This window comes from Thamnophis elegans, chromosome 2 (assembly GCF_009769535.1).
Source record: "Thamnophis elegans isolate rThaEle1 chromosome 2, rThaEle1.pri, whole genome shotgun sequence".
Classification (NCBI taxonomy): domain Eukaryota; kingdom Metazoa; phylum Chordata; class Lepidosauria; order Squamata; family Colubridae; genus Thamnophis; species Thamnophis elegans.
Genome location: NC_045542.1, coordinates 166875073 through 166902749, shown reverse-complemented (window position 1 = coordinate 166902749; position 27677 = coordinate 166875073). Strand labels below are relative to the sequence as shown.

The 27677-nt window shown below is 44.2% G+C and overlaps 2 pseudogenes; both read left to right on the top strand.

Moving 5' to 3' along the window:
• The first annotated feature begins 2863 nt into the window (after positions 1-2863).
• Positions 2864-17250, top strand: LOC116502799 (annotated as a pseudogene).
• On the top strand, positions 17025-22770 carry LOC116502552 (annotated as a pseudogene).
• Positions 22771-27677: the final 4907 nt, after the last annotated feature.

Sequence of the window (27677 nt, the reverse complement as noted above, 5' to 3'; positions counted from 1 at the left end):
GTTGACTCAGCCTTTCATCCTTCCGAGGTGGGTAAAATGAGGAGCCGGATTGTTGTTGGGGGCAATATGCTGACTCTGTAAACCGCTTAGAGAGGGCTGAAAGCCCTATGAAGCGGTATATAAGTCTAACTGCTATTGCTATTGCTAATTGGGTTGAGGATGCCAACTTACATTATTGGGAACAGACATCTGTGTTGATTATGGGTGGAGAAAAGGTACAAATGGCTACAGACATAGGTGTAAATACATTTCAACATTATTTTAATTATAAGTTGGAATTGACGTGGTGCCGTCTGCTGCACAGAATCCCTGGTTAGCATTGGAAGATCTATGATCAGTTAATGTCTGAATTAAATTACTGTAATCTAATTCAAAGTTCCCAAATTTTCTTGCTTTATGACACAGTATTTCCACAAACTGTGTAAGAGCGTTGTGAGTGCATAATAATGTCGATAGTATTATGTACATATAAACTATACTGCACTGCTTTTTTACAGTATGTCTAATAGTTGCATTTTTATACATTCATATTCCTTCAGAATATTGAAGATGGTGAAATGGGTTTTTTTTTTTTTGCACTGTAATATTCACTGTTTTTCCCTTGTTAGATCCTTTGATGATCTTTCTTTTCAGATCAAGAGTAAGGATTTGCCTTTGCTTTTTGCTTCTTTGTTTAGCTAAAGTGGAGCTTTTTTCTTTTTCACTCTGAAGAGATTAACAGGGAATATACAAGTTTGTTACAAAGTAATGTCATGTACATAGGTTTGTGTGTGTGTGTGTGTGTGTGTGTGTGTTTAAAAGTATGTATCTTACGTGCCTTGAGCAGGGAGTTGGACTCGTAGGTGCCTTCCAGCCCTAGGATTCTATGTTCTATGATAATTTCCCGTGCAATTTTCTCTGGTGTTGTGGCTAGGAATTCCATGCAGCAATCCTCCATCGATCCATCTTTGATTCCCTGATGCCAGACTGGCATGAAACATGGGGACAGGGAGCCAGCAAGGTGAGGGCGGTGGGGGGTGGGAGCCCAGAAACTAAACATTCCAAATGCCGAATTCTCATAAAAGAATCCACAGTGGAGAGAAACCGTATCAGTGCTCTGAGTGTGGGAAGCGCTTCAATCAAACAAGTCACCTTACTATCCATAAAAAATCCCACACGGGTCAAAAGCCTTATAAGTGCACCGAATGTGACAAATTCACCAGTTCAAGGTCCTCACTTCCCACAAAAGGCTCCACATTGGAGAGAAACCATATGAATGCCGCACGTGTAGAAAGAGCTTCAATGAAAAAAAAAAAGCTATATTGCACATAGCAGAACACTCAACGGGGGAGAAACCATATCAGTGCCAAGAGTGATTCAGTGATTCTGTAGAATCACTGTTGAGGTTCCCTGTGCACCTATTAGGACAGATTTAATACATATACTGGTATGCAGGAAGACTAAAATGTTAGTGTAAAACAGGCAGGGATTACTGTAAAGGGAGATGAGAAAATTCCTCCTGATTCTGACTCGTAAACTGTGTGGCAAATGCTGTGTAAAAACCCCAGTGGACGTTGGTGGAGTACAAAGGGTTTGAGGGAGATTTCCTTGTGTTACTTTTTCTACACAATAAAGTTGTTGCTTACAATCTCCACCTCAATGTGTTCAATTGGAGGCATGGGCACATCTGGTAAGGCGGCTGGAGCAGGAAAGGTAAGGAAAACCAAAAGTGCCTTTGAGTCCAGAAGGATCTCCTTCCCTCTTTCAACCACTTTGGAAGTGCAATTCTTGAGGAGGAAATGGGGAATACGCCAGGAACCTTCTCTCTGCAGACTTCAAGCATGCTCTGATAGGCTTGGAGCTGTTGAACTAGGTCCATGATGGTAAACCTATGGCACAACGTGTGGCCTTTGGGTTTGCTGTGTATGCGCTTCGGCTGGGCGCATGTGCAGTGGTTGTACGTGCATGGGGGGACCATGAGCAGAGGGCACATTGCATTTTGGCAGTTTGGGCACACTCGCACACACTTTGGGCACTCGGCCAGGAAAAGGTTAACTATCACTGGTGTACTTTATCAAATGCCTTACTGAAGTAAGAGCCGAGGTGGAACTGCAGGCCACTTTAGCTGACTGTTATCTGCAGTTCAGCGGTTCTAATCTCACCGGCTCAAGGTTGACTCAGCCTTCCATCCTTCCAAGGTGGGTGAAATGAGGACCCAGACTGTGGAGGCGATATGGTGACTCTATAAACCGCTTAGAGAGGGCTGAAAGCCCTATGAAGCAGTATATAAGTCTAACTGCTATTGCTATTGCTAAGTCCAAGTAAAATTATATCGACAGCATTCCTCTGGTCCACTAATTTTGTCACTTTGTCAAATAATGCAGTAAGATTAGTCTGGCGTGATCTGTTTTTGACAAACCCATGTTGGCTTTTGGTTATTGCTTTTTTTGATTCTAGGTGTTCACTACTTCGTTGCTTGATCTTTTCTGGAATCTTCCCTGGTATTGCGGATCAGACTGATAAGTCTGAAGTTTCCAGACTGATAAGTCTGTGGTTTCTTTCTTTCTTTCTTTCTTTCTTTCTTTCTTTCTTTCTTTCTTTCTTTCTTTCTTTCTTTCTTTCTTTCTTTCTTTTTTTTGAAGATGGTAAATACATCAGCTCTTTTCCAATCCTCTGGCAGTTCCCTGATGCTCCATGGTCCAGAATTAGTAAGCAAATTTGATTTTTCACATGGACTTTGCTTGTCAGAAGGTCACAAGAGGTGATCGTGCGACTCCTGGATATTACAACAGTCATAAATGTGATTCAGTTACCAAGTGTCTGAATTTTGATCATGTGACCATGGAGATGCTGCAACAGTCATAAGTGTGAAAAGGGGTCACATGTTACTTTTTTTCAGTCTTGTTGAAACTTCAAATGATCACGAAATGAACTGTTGCAAGACAAAGACTACCTATACTGTGTACTAGCAGTTTTTCCTGTGAACTTCATATACTTTTAACTGAGGGATTACATCTTTCTAGCTCAAGCCTTTTCAATAGTTAAATATTCCCTACCTTAGAGATTTTCTTCAGCTTCAAAATGGAATAGTTAATGGGACTCTCTTATCCCATTAACCCATCCCTCTTAAGCATTAAGGGGGTCTTTTGACTGTATTTAGTGGGGATAATGTCAAAAGAAAGCAGTTTTTGTTCTCCCCCCCCCCCTCTTGTATCCTTATTCTTCTCTTTTGGGGGAAAATAGTTTGGACTGAACAATGTTTGTCTAATACATCTTAAAGTCCTATTGCTCTCAGACACTGTCCATCAACACTTCAAACACAGGTTGTCCTCGACTTACAACCACCATTCAAGCCAAAAATTTTATTGTCAAGTGAGAAATTTGATAACTCAATTTTTGTCCCATTTTACAATATTACTTGCCATAGTTGTTACGTGAATCACTGCAGTTGTTAATGTTAGTAACAGGTTTGTTAAACTAATCTGGCTTCCCCATTGACTTTATTTCTCCGAAGTGTCACATAACCACGGGACATGGCAACCGTCATAAATATGAGTCAGTTGGCTGGATTTTATCCTGTTCGTTGTCACGTGACCATGAAGATGTTGCACTAATCTTTAGGAAAAACGGACATACTGTAAGTCACTTTTTTCAGGGCCATTGTGGCTTGGGCGATTCGCTCCTAATTTTAGTGCTCCATAGCCCCTTCCCTTCCCCCATTGCTGGGCGTCGTTCCCTCCCTCTCTCCCCTGTTTCTCTGACTGCCTGGGGCGAAGCAGCTCTGGATTCGCTGCCAGCTCGCCATCACACGCTGGACCGATTCGCCCGTGGCAGAAGGTAAGGAGCAGGAAAGTGGAAACCCGAGTGGGCGGCGCCTTAGAAACGGGAGGAGCTGGACTGGACGGGAGAAGCTAGAAGCGCTTCCAGCTTAGGATCTGCAAAGGCCTGGCTGGGGTCGTTCCGGGGAGGGGCATCCACGTGCGTGGCCGGGAAGGAAGGAACCGTGGCCGGCGGCGATCGCGGATCTTTTCCTGCGCGCATCTCTTGGGAAGCGGAGTCCGGGCGAGGAAGAGAGCTCCATGTTTCCCATTGATAGCCAGGTAAAAAGCGCCTCCTTTTTTCCTTCCATCCTCCCTCCTTCCTCCCTCCCTTCCTGGGAAATGCTCGGACAGGAGACCCTTCAATGCAGCTCTTTGGAGTGCTGCTACGATCCCTCTTGCAGTCCCCATTTTCTCCTTGGGGAGATGATGATGGTGATTTATATTGCTGGCCCTTCCTGATCGTTTCCCGTCACTTCCTTTTCTCTGGGGCTGTTTCAGATCCGGGAGGCTTGGAGTTCAATGGCTGGAAAACCGGCGAGAAGAAAAGGGGGCGATCCCTCCCAGGTGCTGTTGTTTCGGAGGTTTGCTCTGGACGAGCCTCCTCCGGAAAGAGCATCGGGTAAAGACTCCTTCTGATGCCCTTTAATCTCTTTGCCCTCGTTTTCTTTCATCCCTGAATTCGTTTTCATTGTTCAATTTAAGTGCGTTTTTAAAGTCTTGTGTGCATTTAAAAAAGTATCTCCTTTCCTTTTAAGGCCCTTTTATGACCAGTGGACTTCAACTCCCAGAATTCCTCAGCCAGCTAGCTCAGGTATTCTGGAGTTGAAGTCCACCAGTCATAAAAGGCCCGTAGTTTTCCACTTCTGCCGTTGGCTAGTCCAAAAGGCAAAGCCTCAGCTGTGAAAAAAGTTTTTGTAGTCTTTCTTTCTTGATTATCTGATAAGGGAAGGTGAGCATCAAAGAAACATAGAATAACAGAGTTGGTCCTTTGATGCATAAATTCATGGCCGAGAGAGCTGCCTCTGAATCCAATCCCTGGTCCTTCCACACCATTCCCTTTTCCCCTCACCCAGGTTGAGCTTCTGTGTATTTGTTGCTGTGGCTGCAAGGAACTCACATAAAGGGGTTCCCTAGTTAGCCTAGAAATAGGCTAAAATCAGCCTTCTGCACTGTATGCTCAAGAATATCCTTAGGATGCTTGATAGCAAATTATTCCTTTGCTGGTTTTTTTCACTCCTAGACATTCCCATGGCCTTGTCTTCATCTCCCGGAACCTCAGGTCTTTGTAGTAGAGGATTAACAGCAGTTGAGCTTCCAATGCAGGTAGGAGAATTCTCCCCTCCCCTCTCCAGATGTGCCAATCTCCCAATAACAGAATAACACAATTGGAAGGGATCTTAGACCCTCTGTTTCAAGCAGGAGATCCTATACCAGTGATAGCTAAACTTTTTGGCACTGTGCCCAAAGCGCGCATGCATCCCCTGCGCATGTACCCTACCCCCACTCATGCATGCGCATCCCCTGTGCATGTGTCCCTCCTCCCACGCATGCCCTCTGCGTATGCATGGCAGATACCTGAAGACCAGCTGGCTGTTAAGAGGCACACACACATGCATGGTGGAGCTGGGCTGGGGGGACAGCTACCATGCCGACAGAGAGGCTCTGTGTGCCACCTGTGGCACATGTACTATAGGTTCGTCACCACGGCCCTTGGATCTTGGAGATCTTCTAGTCCATCCCCGTTTCTGAAGGCAAATTGTTCCATTAGTTAATTGTTCTCAGTCAGGAAGTTTCCCCTTAATTCCAGGTTGTCTTTCTCCACGATTAGTTTCCGTCCATTGTTTCCTGCCTTCTGGAGCTATTGTTTGTGGCAGCCCCAGAAACACTGACACACGGCTATCATGTCTCCCCAAATCCTTCTTTTCTCTGGACTAGCTGTATCCAGTTCCTATAACCGTTTTTCCTATGATTTAGTCTCAAAGCCTTTAATCCTTAGTTGCTCTTCGTACTTTTTCCCAAGTCTCCACATCTTGTTTTGTAATGTGGTGACCATATTCCAGGTTTGACCTTTGTCAGGTATTTTTTTAAAGTGATGCAGATTGAAAGCCCAAAGTAAAAAATAAAGTCCAAGCTTGGCTTTGGTAGAGAGCACAGCAGCTGTCCAGATAAAGTGGAGACACTGACATGGACTTGTAAACTTTTATACAAGTATAAATATATTTAACCCACCAATTTAGAGCAGTCTTTGTCATCATTGACCCAGATTGACCCAGATTGTTGGGGGCAATATGCTGACTCTCTGTAAACCGCTTAGAGAGGCCTGAAGGCCTATGAAGCGGTATATAAGTCTACTGCTATCATCCAGAGAAGGAAGAACAGAAGATAGTCAGGAACATCATGAGGTAAATCTAACACATCCTACAAAACACACATAAGGGAAAAAGGAGGGAAAAAGGGAAACGCCCCCTTCATACTTACAGCAACCAATCATAGCTTAGATTGCATTATGCATGAGTCAAAACTCTCTAACTAAGTGATCACAATTGTGTTGGGGCCTATTGTAGATTTTACTGTTCCGGCCACTAAATTCAATATCCTAACAGGCTCCTTTGCCCAACTTGGAAACTCTGCAGTTTGTTCATTAAGAAGAGGATTCCCATGTAATCCTTGGAAGAGTTCATAGTTAGGGATGCTCATGAAATACATTGTGGTTTTTCCCTCTCCCTGTGTCAGAATTTAGTTTCATTTGAAGATGTAGCTGTGTTTTTCTCCGTGGAGGAGTGGGTCCTGCTGGATTCTGAGCAAAAAGCCCTATACCAAGATGTCATGCTGGAAAACAAGAGGAACATGGCCTCCTTAGGTAAGGGATTCTCTTAAGATACTGTAATGCAATTTTTTAAAATTTAGATTAATGCATGTGAAGTCCTCCAGCACTATTGTTTTTTGCTGCTGTATTCTTCTCTAAAGTGCTGATTTTCCTAATTTGCAAGCTATTTATCTGAGGTTTTCATCTTTTTCTATGAAGCCTGGCTTTTCTTCACAAATGGACAGTATGGAGAGTGTGGCCTACACAATTCACTCTCAAATATGGAATATATGCACCACAGTTTAATACGGTACTGTAAATAAAAGACTTTCAAATACTGTGCTAGCAGCGGCCATTGCTATGCTTTTGTCAAGGGAAAGAAATGGTTGACAGCAAAGGAAAACTCATTCTTGCACTACAGTACTTCCTCCCACCACTATAACATTGCTGTTACTAAACAGTTCTGGGCCAGTCTCTCTCTCTCTATCTCTACAGGACAAGATACTGTACTTTTCCATCAACTCTTTCTTAGGCTAGAACTGTCTTCCCAAGGAAAGCGACCAAGTTCTACTCCAGCTCAACATGGAGGTAAGAAACAAAGAGAATGTGTCGATTTGGACTTGAAAATGAACATTAAAGCCCATGAGGAGGGGAAGAAGGTAAAGGTCATAGCAGAAGAAGAAGGACTGGACTGTTCCGCTGTATGCACAATCCTTAAGGATAAAGAAAAGATAAAAATGATTAAATCAGCTCCAGGAACAAATTTAATTTCATTTAATTTATTAGATTTATAGGCTGCCCAATCCCGGAGGACTCCGGGCGGCTTACACAGAACAAGAAAGAAAACAAAACAAAAAAATTAAAATTAAAATTAAAAATTCTCCAACACGCATATGTTCTGATTGGGGCTGGACCCTACATAGTAAGGTCAACAGCCCCAGGCCTGCCAGAACAGCCAGGTCTTAACAGCTTTTCTGAAGGCCATGAGGATGGGTGAGGTCCGGACCTCTGGGGGTAGCTGATTCCACAGGGTCGGAGCAGCCACAGAGAAGGCTCTCCGACGAGGCCCCGCCAGCCGACACTGTCTGGCTGACGGCGTCCTAAGGAGGCCCACCCTGTGGGATCTTATCGGCCGTTGGGAGGTATGTGGCAGTAGGCGGTCTCACAGATACGCTGGTCCTGAGCCATGTAGGGCTTTAAAAGTAATGACCAACACCTTGAATTGGAGATCGGAGACCAATTGGCAGCCAGTGCAGCTCGCAGAGGATAGGTGTAATATGGGTGTATCTCTGTACACCCAATATTGCTCGCGCGGCTGCATTCTGGACTAGCTGTAGTCTCCGAATGCTTTTCAGGGTAGCCCCATGTAGAGCGCATTGCAATAATCCATCCTTGAGGTGACAAGGGCATGAGTGACTGTTTGAAGTGCGCCCCGATCCAAGTAGGGCCGCAATTTTTTTTTTTAAATTTTTTAAAAAAGATTTTATTGGTAAAAAGAAAATACAACATCCATAACTTGTAAAAAAACAATACAACTACATTTCGAGATATTCCCATACTATCAAATCATTATAAACATCAAAGGTTAGGTATCTTATTCCTTCCCTCCCTCTTCTCTTCCCCCATTTCTTCTTTTCCATACCCTTTTCTTCCCTCCCCCCTTACTTCCTTTTCCCCTGCCTTCCCTCCTTTCTTTTCTCCTTTCCTCCTTTCCTTCCCCCTCCTTTCCCTCCCTCGATCCCCCGCTCCTTCACACATACCTTCCCTCCTTCCCTTCCTCTTTCCCTCCTCCTTTCTTTTCTCTTAACCTCCCTCCTTTCCTCCCTCCTTCCTTCCTTCCTTTCAACACTCCTTCTCTCTTTCTTTCCCTCCCTCTTTCCCTCTTTACTACCCTCTCTTCTTCCCTCCCTCCTTCCTCCCCCAGTTTCTTCTCTTTCTTCTCTCCTTCTTTCTTCCCTTCTTTCCCTTCTCTTCTTTCTCTTCCTCCTCTTTATCCTTCCCCCTTCTTCTGCCTTTCCTATTCCTCTCCTTTCTCCTCTCCATCCTGACTTCCCTACTGTCCTCCTTCCCTCCCTTCCAACCTTTGTTACATTTGCATATTTTCCTCTGCTGAGGACAACCTGGTTCTCTTTTCCTTTCCTTGCTTGAAGAGGCAAGGATTATAAGTCCTCTCGCCTCATCTAAAATGAAGTTTAATCGCTAATTTCATGCAGGTAATTATAGCGGGTTTCCTATCAGCTTTTTTAAGTTTTCCCAACATTGTAGCGTAACAAAATTGCTCGACGGTGGGTTCTCACCCCTAATACATTTCTCCTTTCGCTTATCTCTCAGTTGTTGTATATTGTTCATTTGAGTTATTGGTGGCGCAGTGGTTAAATGCAGCACTGCAGGCTACTGCTAGATCAGCAGGTCAGCGGTTCAAATCTCACCGGCTCAGGGTTGACTCAGCCTTCCATCCTTCCGAGGTGGGTAAAATGAGGACCCAGATTGTTGGGGGCAATATGCTGACTCTCTGTAAAACCGCTTAGAGAGGCCTGAAAGGCCTATGAAGCGGTATATAAGTCTACTGCTATTGCTATTGCTATTGGTTTAATCGTATTAGGTTAGTCAGCCATCTCTTTTTATGTCTAAGTCTTCACTGACTCATCAAGCCATTTGTACAGCTTCTCCCAGACTGTATAAAAGTCTGTATCTTCTTTGTCATTGATTCGCATCGTCAATCTGTTCATTTCTGCTAGTTCTAAAATTTTATTCATCACCATAGTGTTGGTGGGGGCATTTTCACTCTTCCAGCACTGTGCGTAAACAATCCTTGACGCTGTCAGAATATGGACTAGGAGGTATTGGTCAGATTTGCAAATTTTTTGATCTATTATCCCTAATAAGAAAGTTTCCGGCTTAAGACATAGTTTAATTGACAAGATTCCATTCAGCCATCCTAGTATTTGCTTCCAATATGCTTTGGCTACCGGACACGTCCACCACATATGGTAGTATGTGCCCAGCACTGTTTTACATTTCCAGCATATGGCCGAAACTTTTGAAGACATTTTCGCCAGTCTTGTCGGTGGAAGATGCCAGCGGTAGAACATTTTATATATATTTTCTTTATAGGCCGTCGACTTTGTCAATTTTAGGTTCCATTCCCAGACTCTTTCCCAGTCGTCTAGGTCTATTGTGTGGCCGATGTTTTGGGCCCATGTTACCATGACTTCTTTTACTCTTTCTGCTTCCGTTTTTCGAATCAGTAAGCAGTTGTATATTTTTGAAATTAATTTCTCATCTGGTCCAATTAAAATTTTATCTAATTCCTGGTTCTTGTTCTGGAAGCCGGGTTGTGCTAGATCGAATTTGTGTTTGTTTTGAATTTGAAGATATGGCCACCAATCGATGTTTATTCCCTTATCAGCCAAATTTTCCCTGGGGTTTAGTTTGTTTTGGTCGTCTAGCAACTGTTGGTAGGTAACAATTTTATCCAAGTTTATCAAATTCGGGTATATCAGGGCTTCCGTCGGAGATATCCATTTAGGTAGTTGCGTGTAGTAGGGCCGCAATTGATGCACCAGGTGAACCTGGGCAAAGGCCCCCCTGGTCACAGCCGACAGGTGGTGTTCCAGTGTCAGCTGTGAATCCAGGAGGACCCCCAAATTGCGGGCCCTCTCTGATCAAGGATGGACTGTCTGAACTGTCCTTCGGGGGCAGCATCCACAGCCACTCGGTCTTGTTGGGATTGAGCACGAGTTTGTTTACCCCCATCCAGATCCTAGGCATTGGCACATCACGTCCGCCGCTACACTGAGCTTGCACGGGGCAGCTAGATACAGTTGCGTATCATCTGCGTATTGATGGTACTTTATCCCGTGCTGTCGTATGATTTCACCCAGCAGTTTCATGTAGATGTTAAATAGGAGGGGGGATAGGACCGAGCCCTGGGGCACCCCAAAATTGAGGGGCCTAGGGGTCGACCTCTGTCCCCCGACCAACACTGACTGCGACCTACCGGAGAGGTAGGAGGAGAACCACCATAAAACGGTGCCTCCCACTTCCACCTCCTCCAGACGTCGCAGAAGGATACCATGGTCGATGGTATTGAAAGCCGCTGAGAGGTCAAGAAGCACCAGGATAGAGGAATGTCCTCTATCCCTCGCCCGCCAGAGATCATCGGTCAGTGTGACCAAAGCGGTTTCTGTGCTGTACCCAGGCCTGAAACCAGACTGAAAGGAATCCAGATAATCTGCTTCATTCAAGGTCCGTCGGAGTTGAAGCACCACCACCTTCTCAACAACCTTCCCCAAAAAAGGGAGGTTGGAGACCGGACGGTAGTTTTTCAGGACGGCTGGATCTAGGGAAGGCTTCTTGAGGAGGGGCCTCACCACCGCTTCCTTTAATGGTTGCGGGAAAGACCCCTCCTGCAAAAAAGCGTTGATGATTGCCTGGAGCCAGCCGCATGTCAGCTCCCTGCTGGTCGAAACCAGCCAGGAGGGGCACGGGTCCAGTAAACAGGTGGAGGCGCTCATCGCTCCCATGGCCTTGTCCACTTCCTCAGGGGTGATAAAATCGAACTCATCCCAGGAAAACCGACTTAGATTTGCCCTCGACACCTCAGCTGGTATTGCCCAAGCGGTCTAGGTCTGTCCGAAACTGAGTGATTTTGTCCAACAGAAACTGAACAAATTCCTCAGCTCTTCCCTGCAGGGGTTCCCCCACCCCCTCACCTTTCAGGAGGGAGCCAGTCACCCTGAACAGGGCGGCTGGGTGAGATTCCGCGGACGCAATAAGAGCGGAAAAATGAGTGCATTTTGCCGCCCGTATCGCCACTAAGTAAGTCCTAATAAAGGCTCTTAGTAGTGTTCGATCAGCTTCAGAGTTACTAGTCCTCCAAGACTAGATGCCATAATCACGAGAAATAGCACAGGCCTCATTTCAAAAACAGAACAGCTCCTTGTGCTTTGGATTGACAATCAGATCCAAAAAAGAAGTCCCATTAGTCTTCATCTGATTCAGGCGATGGCACGCAGCATTTCGAAACGTTAAAAGGAGGAGCGGGGAGGAGTACAATGGGATCTTTAGAGCCAGACGTGGCTGGTTTGCACGATTCCAAAAAATGATTTAATTACTATAACTTACGAACAACAGGTTAAAGCTATGTGTGCTGATGAAGCTGCCCAACACTTTCCAGTTCAACTGGATGAATTTTACTGTAAATATATATTTACTCTGTGTGTGTGTGTGTGTGTGTTTGTATATTTGTATCCATCGATATATCTACACACACACACTACATTAATTTATATAACGTTTGTGTCAGCATCTCTGACTTCATTTGGATACCTACTGAGTAATTCTGTGTGTCAGGCTTGGAAGCCATTGGGATGTAGGGCCTCAAGCCTGCCACATATTCAAAGATAGTAACTATGGGAAACTGGGAGGTGGTTGGTATGGCGCTTGGGAGATGTGGAGCCAAAATAACATTCCTTCTCAGAAAGACAAGGTCGCCTCATCCCTGCACATGGATGGATATGGATGGGAGGAATCTTCATTTGTGGCAATGACTGAGTGGACCATGTGATGGATGTGTGGGTGTTTGGGCAAGGTCTTGAACTTTCAACTGGGTGGGGAAAACCTGGAAGCTTTCAGATTCAGGTTTTCCCCGATGTGCCAACACGGCTCATGTAATAAATTGGTGTTTTGAGGAATCCCTTGCCTTGAGCTATTATTTTACAGAGGTTGCTATTTGGAATCCTGACACCCTGACAGATTTCCCCCCCTGGTTTGAAAGAGTGGTGGAGGTGAGCAGCTCAGATAAAAGGCTAATTTGTTTGATGTATGCAGTAGATAAAAGAGTGTCCTTTACATTCCCAGATAGATAGAATAGAATAAAATTCTTTATGGGCCAAGTGTAATTGGACACACAAGGAATTTGTCTTCGGTGCATATGCTCTCGGGTGTAGTTCTACAGCTACTTAGTCTGATAAAATGGCCTAAAACCTCCACACACTCTCTCCATGAAGTTTCCCATTCTAGCAAGTTTCTGATCCTGCCTGTCCCACTTTCTAGAGAGCTTTTTAGAAGTTGCTTTCATTTGATTGTTTTTTGGTCTACAATGATGACACTTAAGAGCCCTTTGGGTCTACGGTTTGATCATAAGGATTTTTACTCCTTGCAGTCATCTGGTGGGAAAGAGTGTTTACGACCATATGACTGCCAAGGAATATCAATCGTTCCACCCTCCACTGCTAAGTCAGAACTGAAGAAGCTTCTTGGATGAGAAGGGAAACATTTTTATATAAATAATGTAAGTCATCCGGGTTTCCTTATGGCAACTGAAAAATCAATAAATTTAAGGAATGATTGAATGAACGAAGAAAGAAAGAAACAAAGGCTACTTTTAAGTGTCCCTCCTCTCCTGATTCCTTGGAACTAAATCTTAAGCAGATGATCTGATGGTTCCTGCCAAATAAATTTTAAATGATCTTATCCAAAATTTTCACGTTTTCTTTTTGTACCATTAAGGACAAGGAAGAGCCAAAGGACAACTCTTATATCAACATAATACCAAGCCTACCACCATGTGTCAGGGTTCCAAGTATCAGACGAAAAACAATAAAAACTCTGAGCTTGATGATTTTTCAAAGTATGGATTTATTAGGCAAGTCATTTTGGCACATCTGGTGAAAATCCGACTGTGAAGGTCCTGAAGTTTCCCCACCCAAATCAAAGTTCTTCCCTTCACAGTCCACTCATCCATCACATGGTCCAATCAGGTCACAGTCCAAGACCAGTTGTTTTCCTCCCATGCCTCATCAGGTGCTGATGAGAACGTCCTTGGTTACCAGGGGAAAGAATTCTGTTTTGGCTACACATACTCAGCTATCTCTACTCCCCCCTCCCATTCCCACAGCTCTACCCAGCCCCGCTGTGGCAACCCTAAACACGATCCAAAATGGCCTCCAGGTTGATGCCATGTTTGAACTAATGGGATTTTGGAGGAAATTTGATACTGTTCCAATACAGCAACGGTGCTTGATCCCTTTTGCACCTTGGTTTGTGTTAACATTTCTTTTTTTTATTACAAGCAGGTGACGGATGGGAGATAAAGGATTCTGGCCAAGAGGCAGCAGCATCTTTGCCAAAAGAGAAAAAGGAAGTTGCAGAAAAGATATATCGAAAGCAAAGTTCTGAGGAAAACCAGTTAACGAGTGAGCTGGAAAATTGGTCTAGTTTACCTTGTCCAGATACCAATCTCTTATTGGAGGCAGATGATTGCCAAGAAAAAGAAATGTGTTCAGGGTGTGGAAAAATACTCCGGGATGAATCTGGATTATGTGACTGTTGCAAAAGCCCTGCTGGAGGGAAACAAAATGAAAGCAGAAAAAACTTTGGAAGGACTCTACCTCCTCCTATACTTGAAAAAATACAAGGAGAGAAATGGTACAAATGTACAGAGTGTGCAGAAAGCTTCAGTACAAGCCTTTCTCTTGCATTGCATAAAAAGATTCACAAAGCAGAGGATCCACACAAATGTCTGAATTGTGGAAGGACCTTCAGGCAGAAAAATCATCTTAATTTACATAAGAGGGTCCACGAAAACAGGAAGCAGCATCACTGCATAACCTGCGGAAAGAGCTTCAGAAACATCGCCTCACTTACTTCCCATCAAAGCATCCACAGAGAGGAGAGGTTGTATAAATGCAGGGGGGGTAAAATGAAGTTTACTCAGAGCAATGAATCCAATTCCCAGAAGAAAAGACCCACTGGGAAGAAATCAGGTAAATGCCTAGAAATTGGGAAGAGCTTCCACTCTGCAAGTGACCTCACTTACCATAATAGGATCCATACAGGGGAAGAGCTGAATCATTGCTTGGTGTGTGGGAAGAGTTTCATCGAAAAAAGTCATTTCACTTTACATAAGAGGATCCACACCGAAGAGAAGCCGTATAAATGCACAGAGTGTGGAAAATGCTTCAGTGCCCCCAGTGTCCTTACTTGCCATAAGAGGATTCACACAGGGGAGAAACCCTATGAATGCTTGGAATGTGGAAAGAGCTTCATTCAAAAAGGTCATCTTAAGTCTCACGAGAGGATCCACACAGGAGAAAAACCATTTCAATGCATGGAGTGTGGAAAGAGCTTCCATTTCTCAGCAAACCTTAATGCCCATCACAGACTCCACACGGGGGAGAAGCCCTTTCAATGCCTGCAGTGTGGAAAGTGTTTTTCCCGTTCTGATAGCTTGCATGCCCACAAACAGACCCACACAGGGGAGAAACCGTACAAATGCCTGGAGTGTGGAAAGAGCTTCTGTAGATCCAGCATCTTAACTTCCCATAAAAATCTCCACAGTGGAAAGAAACCGCATCAATGCACCGAGTGTGGGAAGCGCTTCAGTCAAACAAGTCACCTTAATATCCATAAAAGGACCCACACAGGGGAAAAACCGTACAAATGCCTTGAGTGTGGAAAGAGCTTCTGTAGATCCAGCACATTAACTTCCCATAAAAATATTCACAGTGGAGAGAAATCACATCAATGCACCGAATGTAGGAAGTGCTACCGTAATCTACAGAGTCTTACGGTCCATAAAAGAACCCACACAGGTGAAAAGCCTTATAAGTGCAGTGAATGTGACAAATGCTTTAGCAACTCATGGTCCCTCAATCGCCACAAAAGGCTCCATACTGGCGAGAAACCGTATGAATGCGGCACATGTGGAAAGAGATTCAATGCTAAAAATAACTATATCATACATAGCAGAACCCACACGGGGGAGAATTCATATCAGTGTCAGGAATGTGGAAAACCGTTCAGTGAGTCTCAAGAATTGAAGATCCATAAAAGGATTCACACAAGAAGCCATATAAGTGTATGGAGTGTGGGATGAGTTTCAGAAGAAGTGGTTACCTTTGCATCCACAAGAGGATCCACACTGGGGAGAAACCATATATATGTAATCAAACGTAATAATTGGAGAGATGGTGCTGTGTTTGCACCACATAACATTGGTTGTGTTTAACTGATTTCTGCTGTAAGATACGATATTGATTGTGTGTATTTTTTATTAATGCCCTAACTTGGACAGTAGCTAAAGGCTTAGCTTACACAACTCAGATACAGACTCTTTTTGATAAGTAAATTCGACAATTTAGGGAACCAGCTGTAGAAAATAGAGGTGGCCCTTGACTTATGACCACAATTAAGCCCGAAATTTCCGTGGCTAAGCAAAAGGGTTGTAAAGTGAGTTTTGTGCCATTTTACAACTTTTGCCACAGTTCAATTAGTAATATAGTTTTTAAGTTAATCTGGTTTCCCCATTGACTTGCTTGTCAGAAGGTCTCAAATTGTGATTACATGACCGTGGTACACTCCAACTATCAAAAACACAGGCCAGTTGCCAAGTGTCCAAATTTTGATCACATGACATGGAGATGCTGCAACAGTTGTGTGAAAAAAAAATCATAAATTATTTTTTTCAGTGCCATTGTAACTTTAAACGGTCTCTGAACAAATGATTGTAAGTTGGGGGCTAATTGTAAAGCAGCAATTATTTATTTCTTATTAAGGCAGAATCATGAATGTTAAGACTGTGTTGTTTCCGTCTAACTGCCAATTCATTGAAACCCACCTTGGAAAACATAGGAAAGGAATTTCTTAACATCAAAATCAGTCAGGACCTGCACTAGGGATCTCCAAACTTGACAATTCTAAGACTTGTGGACTCCAACTTCCAGAATTCCTATGGCACACAGAGACTGGCTGGGGAATTCTGGGAGTGGAAGTTTACAAGACTTAAAGTTGCCAATTTTGGAGAGCCCTAGTCTGGACTTATGGAATTACCGTCTGTGGTTGTTTCTAGTGCTGTCCTGCTGTAAAGTCTTTAGGTGTCCAATAAGTTGAAAAGGGAGAAAATTATGGTCAATATTTGCTTGCTCTTCAAAAAAAAAGGATTACAAGCATTATCGGACACCTGAATCTTCAAAATAAAAAGTTAAAAATTCAAAATGTAGTACGGGACAAGAAATAGGATTGATTGGAACACCTCAAAAAAAAAAGTATGCTGTAAATAGGAAGTGTCATGGAAAGCTATGCTATAACACTGCCAAAGCGACTTTTACAAGCATGTTTAGGTTACCCTGTGCACATATTGGAATAGATTTAAAAATAGCTTGGATGAGGTCTGTATTACATATGCTGGTATGCAGAAAGGCTAAGATGTTAGTGTAAAACAGGCAGGAATTGCTGTAAAGGGAGATGAAAAAAATCTTTCTGACTGTGACTTGTAAACTGGCAAATGCTGTGTAAAACCCCCCAGTGGAAGTTGGTGGGGTATAAAGACTTTGAGGGAGATTTCCTTGTGTTACTTTTTCTGCATAATAAACTTTTTGGTTACAATCTCCACCTCAACGTTTTCAATTGGAGGCATGGGCACATCAGGTAAGGGGGCTGGAGTAGGAAAGGTAAGGAAAAACCAAAAGTGCCTTTGAGTCCAGAAGGATCTCCTTCCTTCTTTCAACCAGATGGCAAGAGAAATTCTTGAGGAGGAAATGGGGAAAACGCCAGGAACCTTCTCTCTGCAGACTTCAAGCATGCCCTGATAGGCTTGGAACTGTTTAACTATGAAGCAAATATTTTGTACAGGTACTCCTCCACTTACGACCACAAGTGAACCCCAAACTTTTGTTGTTAAGTGAGATGTTTGAAAAAGTGAATTTTGCTCCATTTTGTGACTTTTCTTGCCTCCGTTGTTAAGCGAATTCCTGCAGTTGTTGAATTAGTAACACTGTCGTTGAGTGAATCTGGTTTTTCCCATTGATTTTGCTGGGTCGCAAGAGCTGATCATGTAACCCATGGACCCTATAACAGTCATAAATGCGATTCAGTTCCCAAGTCCCTGAATTTTGATCAGGTGACCATGGGGATGCTGTATCGGTCGTTAAGTGTGAAAAAGTGTTGCAAGTTACTTTTTTTTAGTGCTGTTCAAACTTCAAACGGTCGCTATATGAACCATTGTAAGGCAAGGACTACCTGTACTGTGAACTTTATAGACTTTTAAATGGAGGGATTACATCTTTCTGAGCTCAGGCCTTTTCAATGGTTAAATATGAAATATTTCCTAGCTGAGAGATTTTCTTCCTCTTCAGAATGGAATGGAATTCTCTTATGGAGTATTAAGGGGTCTTTTGAACTGCATTTAGTGGGGATAATATCAAAAGAAAGCAGTTTTTGTTGTTTTCCCCCTTTATTCTGTATCTTATTATGTATCTTTATTCTCCTCTTTTGGGGAAAGACATTTTGGACTGGACGATGGTTGTCTAATACATAAAGTCCTATTGGTCTCAGACACGCCCTATCAACAATTAAAACACAGGTTGTCCTCAACTTACAACCACTGTTCAGCCCAAAATTTCTGTTGCTAAGTGAAAAACTTGGTCAATTTTGTCCCATTTTACAATATTTCTTGCCATATTTATTACGTGAATCATCGTAGTTGTTAATTATCGTTAATAACTATTGTTAAACAAATCTGGCTTCCTGGTTGACTTTGCTTGTCAGAAGGGCACAAAAGGAAATCACATGACCCCAAGATCCTGCAACCATCATATATATGAGTCAGTTGTCAAGCGGCTGAATTTGGATCCCGTGACCATGGAGATGCTGCACTGGTCTTCAGCGCCAGCGGAGGACATAAGTCACTTTTTTTCAGGGCCATTGCAGCTTCAAAGTGCCACTAAACGAATGCTTGTAAAGCAGCTATTGTTTGTTCTTGCGGCACAAGCATGAATGTGTAGGAAGTTAGCAGCCACCCCTCTCCTAGAAAAAATGAAATATTGTGGGAAATGTTGAAAAGGCAGAATATTACATTTCCCTGGATAAGAAATGGGTAAACATGTTTTTAGGCAGGAAACAGACTCACTCTTAATAGCCCCCACTTGTGTCAATGGGCCATTAAAATGCCCAAGCTAGTCTATTCTACATAACAAAGTTCCCCCCTCTTCCGCTCCAGAATGGTGAGATTAAGGCATGATAGTATTAGCCCTTTACCCATCTCACCACAGGACACCTGGGAAGTGATAATGCTCAACCAAACCTGGACTCAAAACACAGCCTACAGAGCTGCCCGTGCATGGCCCCATGGGAGCCTGACAACCAATCAGAATACAAGCACAAATTTTAAGCTCAAAGAGGGCATAAAACGAGGGTCTTTCAGCATCTCTCACTCTCTTTCTTCTTCACCCAACGTCTTGAAGGAGGTGATCACCTTTTTCCTGGCATCTCAAGCCATTTGACCCTGTCCACCATTACACCATCTTTCCAAGCAGGCTCCATGTTTCCAGTGTTTCTTCCCCACTTGGAACTGAACCCAGAAGGACATTTCTTCCAACAATTCTTAGTCATTTTAGGAGATACGCTGGAAGTTGAGATTGCCCTGTTAGGATCAGTGAATAAGGCAGCCACCTTCCCTTCTCTAATAACTGGGGTTCATCCCCTCCCTTTCTTCCGTTTCTCTGGCTGACTCGGGGTTGGACTAGAAGACCTCCAAGGTCCTCTCAACGCTGTTATTCTTTTAAAGGGCGATCCCCTCCCCTCTCCCCGGGCTTTGTCCCCTCCCTCTCCTCCCCCCCCTCCCGTTTCTCTGGCTGCCTCAGGCAAAGAAGCAATGGACTCGCTGCCCAGCTCACCATCCCAGCCCGGGGAGCGGGGAGGAGCAAGCAAGGGGATCCCCGACAGGACGACGCTCTCGGCCCTTTAGGGAATGGAAGGAGCTGGACGGAGAGAGGAGGAGCTGTGAGTTTCCAGCTTAGGCTCTGGAAACTTTTGGCTGGGATGGTTCCGGGGATCCACGTGAGTGGCCGGGAAGGAAGGAAGCTTAGCCCGCGGGGCTGCGAGGAAAGCGGATCTTTTCCTGCGCGCATCTCTTGGAACTAGGAACAGAGCCGCGCTTCCCCGTGGGTGCCAGGTAAGAAGCTCCCTCCCTCCCTCCTTCCTTCTTCACATCTGTGGAAATGCTTGGACAGGAGACCTTCAATGCAGCTTCTTGGCTGCTGCTCAAATGGCTCCTGCAGTCACCAACTTTCTCCTTGGGGAGATTAATAAACAACAACAACAACAATAATGGATGAGCTATAAGAACTTGCAGCTTGGGATCTCCCAATTCCTGCCTGAGGTCATTCCGGGAAGAGAGATCCACGTGCCTGGCCGAGAAGGAAGGAAGCGTGGCTGGCGGCGATCGCGGATCCTTTCCTGTGTGCATTTCTTGGGAAGCGGAGTTTGGGCGAGGAAGAGAGCCAGGTAAAAAGCTCCCCCCTTCCTTCCTTCCTGGGAAATGCTTGGACAGGAGACCCTTCAATGCAAGTGACCTCACTTACCATAATAGGATCCATACAGGGGAAAAGCCATATCATTGCACAGTGTGCGGAAAGAGCTTTGCACAAAAAGGCAACTTCAATTTACATAAGAGGATCCATGCTGGAGAGAAGCTGTATAAATGGACAGAATGTGGGAAATGCTTCAGGACCTCCAGTGCCCTTACTCACCATAAGAGGATTCACACAGGGGAGAAACCCTATGAATGTTTGGAATGTGGAAAAAGCTTCAACAGACGTGACACTCTAACCTTACATAATAGGATGCATAAAGGGGAGAAATCTTATAAATGCTTGCACTGTAGAAAAGGCTTCAGTCAAAAAGTTCATCTTAAGTCACATGAGAGGATCCACACAGGGGAAAAACCATTTCAATGCATGGAGTGTGGAAAGAGCTTCCGTTTATCTGGTCATCTTACTGTCCATCACAGAATCCACACAGGGCAGAAGCCCTTTCAATGCCTGGAGTGTGGAAAGAGCTTCCGTAAATCCAGCCACTTAATTTCCCATAGAAATATCCACAGTGGAGAGAAACTGTATCAATGCACCGTGTCGGAAGCGCTTCAGTCAAACAAGTCACCGTAATATCCATAAAAGGACCCACACGGGTGAAAAGCCTTATAAGTGCACCGAATGTGACAAATGCTTCACCAGTTTGAGGTCCCTCACTTCCCACAAAAGGCTCCACACCAGGGAGAAACCATATGAATGCCGCATTTGTGGAAAGAGCTTCAATGCAAAAAAAAGCTGTATCCTACACAGCAGAACCCACACTGGGGAGAAACCATATCAGTGCCAGCAGTGTGGAAAATGCTTCAGTGATTCTGGAAAACTGACGATCCATAAAAGGATTCACACAGGGGAGAAACCCTTTAAGTGCACAGAATGCAGCATGAGTTTCAGAAGAAGTGGTTACATTTATAGCCACAAGAGGATCCACACTGGAAAGAAACCATATACATGTCACGAGTGCGGATAAAGCTTTAGACACAATAATTCACTCAGGAGCCATAGAAGGCTTCACTCAGGGAAGAAATCCTATAAATGCCTGGAGTGTGGAAAATGTTTTAGTGAGAGTGCCCAGCTTACCTCCCACAATAGGATCCACACAGGAGAGAAGCCGTTTAAATGCATCGACTGTGGAAAGAGTTTCAAAGACGGGAGAAATCTTATGCTGCATAAAAGAATCCACACAGGGGAGAAGCCATATCAGTGTGTAGAGTGTAGAAAGAAATTCAGAACCGGGAGTGTCTTCAATTACCATAAGAAGACCCACAGCATGAAAAGATGATGTAAGGCGTAAAAATCAAGCTAGGGTGGGGCAGGGGGATGTGCCTCACACGTCCCGCACCCGTTCACCTGAAAAAAGCACCTTTGGGATAAGACATTCAGATAACCTTAGGGTGCAGAAAGCTGGCTTAGACATTGTATAGGGAAGATGGTGAAATATTTCAGGAGGAAACATTGCAACCTAAGTGGTGAGGTGCAGAACTGGTGTTGACAACCATCCATATTTCCCTAATGTTGGAAGGAATCAACAGTGGATCTACAACTACACCCATGTGGAGAAAGTCACACCAGAACAAAGAGAAATGGGATCTTTGGTGAGCACTTCGCTGGGACAAAGTGACGGAAGAGAATGAACTATTGAACCAATACAAGGCTCGAGAGTTTTGTCATAAGTAATAAGTGGAGGGATGCCGCTGTGTCTGCACCACCTAACATTGGTTGTGTTTCACTGATTTCTAGTCTGAGATATGATATTGTTTTTTAAAAAAATTAATACCCAAATTTACACAGTAGTTAAAAGGCTACGTTTATACAGATATAGGCTGTTTTTTGTCAGTAAATTGGACAATTTAGGGAACCAGCTTTAGAATATACAGGCAGCCCTTGACTTATGACCATAATTAAAGCCCAAAATTATCGGTTGGGGCCTAGTTTATGGGTCTCCAAACCAGGCAACTTCTGGACTTCAATTCCCAGAATTCCTCTTACCATGCTGGCTAGGGGATTCTGGGAGTTGAAGTCTACAAGTCTTAAAGTTGCCAAGTTTGGAGAGTCCTGGCTTAGATGGGTGGAATTATAGTTTGTAGTTGTTTCTAATGCCTTCCTACTGTAAAGTCTTTTGATGTTCAACACCCTGGAAATGGAGAAAGAATTATGGTGAATAGTTCCTTGCTTTAAAATCTCAAAAGGGGGAAGTTGGTGAAGAGGCCTAAGATTCCTTGGAAAAGGCCAGATGCATAATAGATCTTTGATAATTGGAAGGCCAGAGTCTAAACAGGAGCAGTGAATCTTGGTCCTTTTTTGACTTGTGCTCTTCAACCCCCAGAATTCCTTAGCTCGCCATGCTTAAAAACCAGGTTCCTTTACTTGGAGAATTCTGGGAGTTGAAGTCCACGTGTCTTAAAGTTGCCAAGTTTGGCGGTCCTTGGCCTAAATTTATGGAATTATGGTCTGTTGTTATTTATAGTGCCTTCCTGCTGCAAAGTCTTTAGGTGTCCAATAAATTGAAAAGGGAGAAAGAATTATGGTCAATATTTCCTTGGTCTTCAAGAAAAGGATTATAAGCGTTACGAGACCCCTGAATCTTCTAAATAAAAAGTTAAAAACTCAAAATGTACTATGGGAGAAGGCAAAAGGCACGAATAGGAGAGTTTTGAAGACCTCAAAAAGGAAGTAATATGCTGGAAATAGGAAGTATCATTGAAAGCTATGCTATTTTACTGCTAAAGTTACATTTAGAAAAATTTAGAAAACTGATGGAGGTTTCTCTGTGTACACGTTAGGATAAATAGCTTGGCTGAGTGTGGGAATCAAGGCTGTCGCCTTAAAGCTAGGCAGCATAGCTAAGGAAATAAAGGATAATAAAATTGTCTGAATTATAACCTTAGTGAAAAGTTGCCATAGCCATGTTGAAGACAGTCTCTTCAGCTGAGCTCTATATATACTGGTATGCAGGAAGGCCAAGATGTTAGTGTAAAACAGGCAGGAATTACTCTAAAGCAGTGGTTCTCAAACTTTTTCAGTCCACCGCCCCCTTGGTGCTACAAACTGATCCTCAGTGCCTCCCACACAGTGGTGGAATTAAATATTTTTTTACTACCGGTTCTGTGGGCGTGGCTTGGTGGGCATAATAACAGTAAAATTCAAAACTGTAACAATTAATTGCACATTTATTCAAAATCCAATTTAAAAACCTTTTTAGTTAATGTTAATTCAACACAATTGTTGAACATGATCCAGTGATACCAGGTTCTCAAAGTCTGATAGTCATTTTTCAAGAACCTTAGTAACGTAGTAAACTCAGTAAAATTTAGTAACTACTTCACTGTTTAGTCAATTCTGTGTAATACAGTGCATGCCTGATCATTCACACACACACTGCTGCCTTTTGTTTTCCCCCCCAAAAATAACAGGGTGGGGTGGGGGTAGAGAAGGAAGAAGACTTTGTTCTGTGGTATCTGCCATTTCAGAAATGCTCATTAGACTGCCCCACGTGATCAGTCTTTCCGTACTCCTCAATATATTGGTGCCCAGCAGCTGGTCAAAATCCTAGTAGTACTTATGGAACTGTAGATGATACTATGGCAAAATACAAGCCTTGCAGCTCATGTATACTTACACAACATAAGAGTGATGCCATTATCCAGGTTTATCTGTGACAAAGGTCTCACTGTGCATAAATATCAAGACAGGAAGGGCACTTTATTTAAAAAAAAAACCTGCAGTGTTTTGACTCCATTTGGTTATAAAACATCTTGTTTGGCATACTGGAACATTTGGACAGCATTTTCTTCTAATATGGGATGTTGTTCTATCATAATTTTGTTTTGCTTTGTTTTTTCCTGTATGTGACAATAACCAACTTTAGACCACTTTTTTATTTACTTTTTTTTAAACTGTATATGTTGGAAATGCTTATTCCTCTTCCACAATCTCCCCTATATTTCAGCGGAGCAATGGAGCAAGGAGGGAGAGGGGGGCTAGCCTCTCTCCCCCCCCCACCGCATGTTTACCTTTATTGCATTTCTAAGGTGGGAGGGGTAGAGGCAGGCGAGAGTGGTGCATCCGTGTGGAGCGAGTGCAAGAGGGATTGCGAGAGGGGTTGGCTCCATTGCACATGCGCACTGCGATGCAATGCAATCATCGCGGAGGCGGCTCACAACACAGTCCCGGAAGGGGAGTCAGAAGTAAAGCCATTTATAAAAGTGCGAGAGAGGCAGGCGAGCGCTCTTGCGCAGTGACATCGGACTCTGCTGCGTAATGCAACACCAATTCCCAATCCCTGAACAATTGAGGCCCAAGCACAGCCCCGTTCAGTCACGCATCTCTTCTCCATGCACAGCACACGCAGAGTCGAATCAGAGGAGAAATGCAGGCCCCCCTTTGCCCCCCCCCCCCCAGCCTGACATGCTCGTATGCCTCCTGAGCGAGCGAAAAATCCTTCCAGTCTTTGGGACGTTAGACTGAATTTCACCCCTGCTGGAAGTGCCCAGATGACTGGCGGCCAACAGAGCCCCAGGCAGAATTGCGCCCTGCGAGGGGGCCATTTCCAGCACCCCGCTGCCACCTCCTTTGCCTCTTAGCGCCCCCCTTGCATCTTAGTGCCCCCCCTGCTGCCCCCTTGCCTCTTAGCGTCCCCCTAAGTCATCCCACCGCCCCTCAGGGGACGGTACCACCCCCTTTGGGAACCACTGCTCTAAAGGGAGATGAGAAAATTCTTTCTGACTCTGACTTGTAAACTGTGTGGCAAATGCTGTGTAAAACCCCCAGTGGACGTTGGTGGAGTACAAAGACTTTGAGAGAGATTTCGTGTTACTTTTTCTACACAATAAAGTTGTTGCTTATAATCCCAATGTGTGAGGCGTGGGCACGCCTGGTAAGGCGGCTGCAGCCGGAAAGGTAAGGAAAAACCAAAAGTGCCTTTGAGTCCAGAAGGATCTCCTTCCTTCTTTCAACACGAAGGCAAGAAAAATTCTTGAGGAGGAAATGGGGAATACGCCTGGAACCTTCTTTCTGCAGACTTCAAGCATGCTCTGTTAGGCTTGGAACTGTTTTACTATAGGAGAAATAGTTTGTACAGGTAGTCCTCAACTTACAACGATTGAGGCCAAAATTTTTGTTAAGTCAGTCACATTTAGGGCAATTTGCTCCATTTTGTGACCTTGCCACAGTTAAGTGAATAACCACAATTGTTAAATTAGCAACATGGGTGAATCTAGTTTTTCCCGTTGACGTTACTTGTCAGAAGGTCACAAGAGGTGATATTAAATATTTCCTAGTTCAGAAGTTTTCTTCTGCTTCAAAGTGGTATGGTTAATGGGGGGCAATGTTCCCTCTAATTTTTTTTCAGTGTGAGCGGAAAAGTATAGTGTTTGAGCGGCACAGTTTCATGCCTGAGCACCTAAGAGAGCCACAGTTTGAACTGCTGTCACGTCTGCTGGACATTTGCGCAACATACCAAGTGTCAAGCGCCGATTGCTAGCGAGGTTTCAGCCCGATGAATGCCAGGCATGAAAAGTGCCACTCAAAGACTATACTTTTCCGCTCACCCTGAAAAAAAAAAGGCTCTCTGCTCAGCTTTTACATTGTTAGACTGGCTAGAGAGAGACATGGCACCAACAGGGTCCTGGGTCCTGGCATTTTGCAGGCAACCTGTCCTCTCACATTCCTTTGGAATGCAACCCATCACATGTGAATTAGATTTTGCCAATTATCCTATTAAAAGATAAGGCTATTATTCTAAAATACGACTAGCTCGATATTAAAAACTGTAAATATGTAATGCTGATAAATAATAGCAGTAATTGTTATTTAGTATGATTAAAATCAGTATTGATATATCAATATCATATCTATCGAAATTGACAATATACACTAAAATAACAATACAAATATATAATGTGGAATATAAATGTAATAAATATAATATATAAATGCAACATAAATGTAATAAAATAATTTATCATGAAACTCTCCCCCTTTAAAGTAGTAAGATCAATTAAATAGTCTAGCAAGTTTGGACAATATGCTATATGTTATGTTACTTAAGAATATATATATCTCAGAATCAGATACAACATCCACATCATTTCCAACTGAGTCAATAAAATCATATGCCATGCCAAAACTATTTTAAATAAAGATATGAAATTAATCAAGTATTGCATTTATTTTTCAAAATGAATGTACAATTTTTTTATTATTTAAGTTTTGTACCCTATCTTTTCTAACTAACGTTAACTTTAAAAAGACGTTACATCAGACTACAATACAAGTAATTAAATGAAGACTAAAATAAGTGTTTTGGCATATTGAGCTTTTTATATTTCTTTCTTATATTGCTTCCTTAGTTGAGAACTTGCTCCTCAGCTTACTTACGCATTAACTGTTTGTTGCTTTTATGGTTTATTCATTCACTGCTCCATCTTCAGTTTTTTTCACAGGGGGCAGGGCTTCCTTCCTCCCTCCCTCCCTTCCTTCCTTCCCTCCCTCCCTCCCTCCACTCCTTTGGCCACCAATTTTGATCCAATTCTCTCTCTCACTCTCTCTCTCTCTCTCTCTCTCTCTCACACACACACACACACACACACGTTCTTTGGGGGGGGGTTGAATTAATCCGCCTCACTGCGCAAAGTCGGCTCAGCATGTGTTCGGCCCCCACTTACGCCGAATCAAATCCGCGGCCGGCAGGACCAGGGGGTTGCATTTCAAAGCCGCCAGTCCTCTTGCTTCTTCTCTTTCACCAGCAAAGCTCCCGCTGGCTTCCCGGCCCATGGCAGTGGTGCCTCTCCCTCCATGCAGAGCACCTGAGCTGGCTCCCGTGTTATCCCTCCCCCTTCCTCCTCTGCCGTGCTTTTGAGGCCACGGGAGCTAGTAGGAAAGCAGCGGAGGTGGAGGCGGCGGCAGGGGTAACCCAGAGCCCAGCTGAGGTGCTCCGAGTGGAGTCAGCTGGGCTCTGGGTTACCCCTGCCATCGCCTCCACCTCCGCCGCTTTCCTACTAGCTCCCGCGGCCTCAAAAACACGGCAGAGGAGGAAGGGGGAGGGATAATGCGGGAGCCAGCTCAGGTGCTCCGCGTGGAGGGAGAGACACCACTGCCATGGGCCGGGAAGCCAGCGGGAGCTTTGCTGGTGAAGGAGAAGAAGCAAGAGGACTGGCGGCTCATCAAAACAAGACTGGGGAGGTCCTTTGCGGGAGGCCAGTTCTAGCCGCCTGCAAAGGACTTCCCCACGTTTGCTTTGGTAGAAATCTCTGCGCGGCAGTTAGAAACTGCTGCGCGGGGATTTCTTTCCATGTGCGCGGCCGCGCACGCGCGCACCATAGAGGAAACAGTGATGGGGGGGAGCACTAGTCGCACACACATGCGTGCTGGGGTCACATGCATAGCATTATGGGTGTGGCCGTGCCCATGCACGACCCCCTGCCCTCCCCCCACTTTTGATACACAATCCAAAAAACGTTAGCCATCATTGATATATGTCCTTCCCTCCCTCCCCAATATGAGGTTCAGAGATCTTCAGAAGGTAAGAAGGAGGAGGGTGTGAGGTCGGGTGGGGTGGGACTCTGGGGGAGAGAGTGAAGGGCCAAGGAGACTCAAGGGTTAGGAAACAAAGCAAAAGGATGTCTTGGAAGGTGGGGGTGGCCTAGAGATTCCTACGGCAGGCAGGCCTAGCCCTGCGCTAGGTCTCCAAGGAGTTTTTCC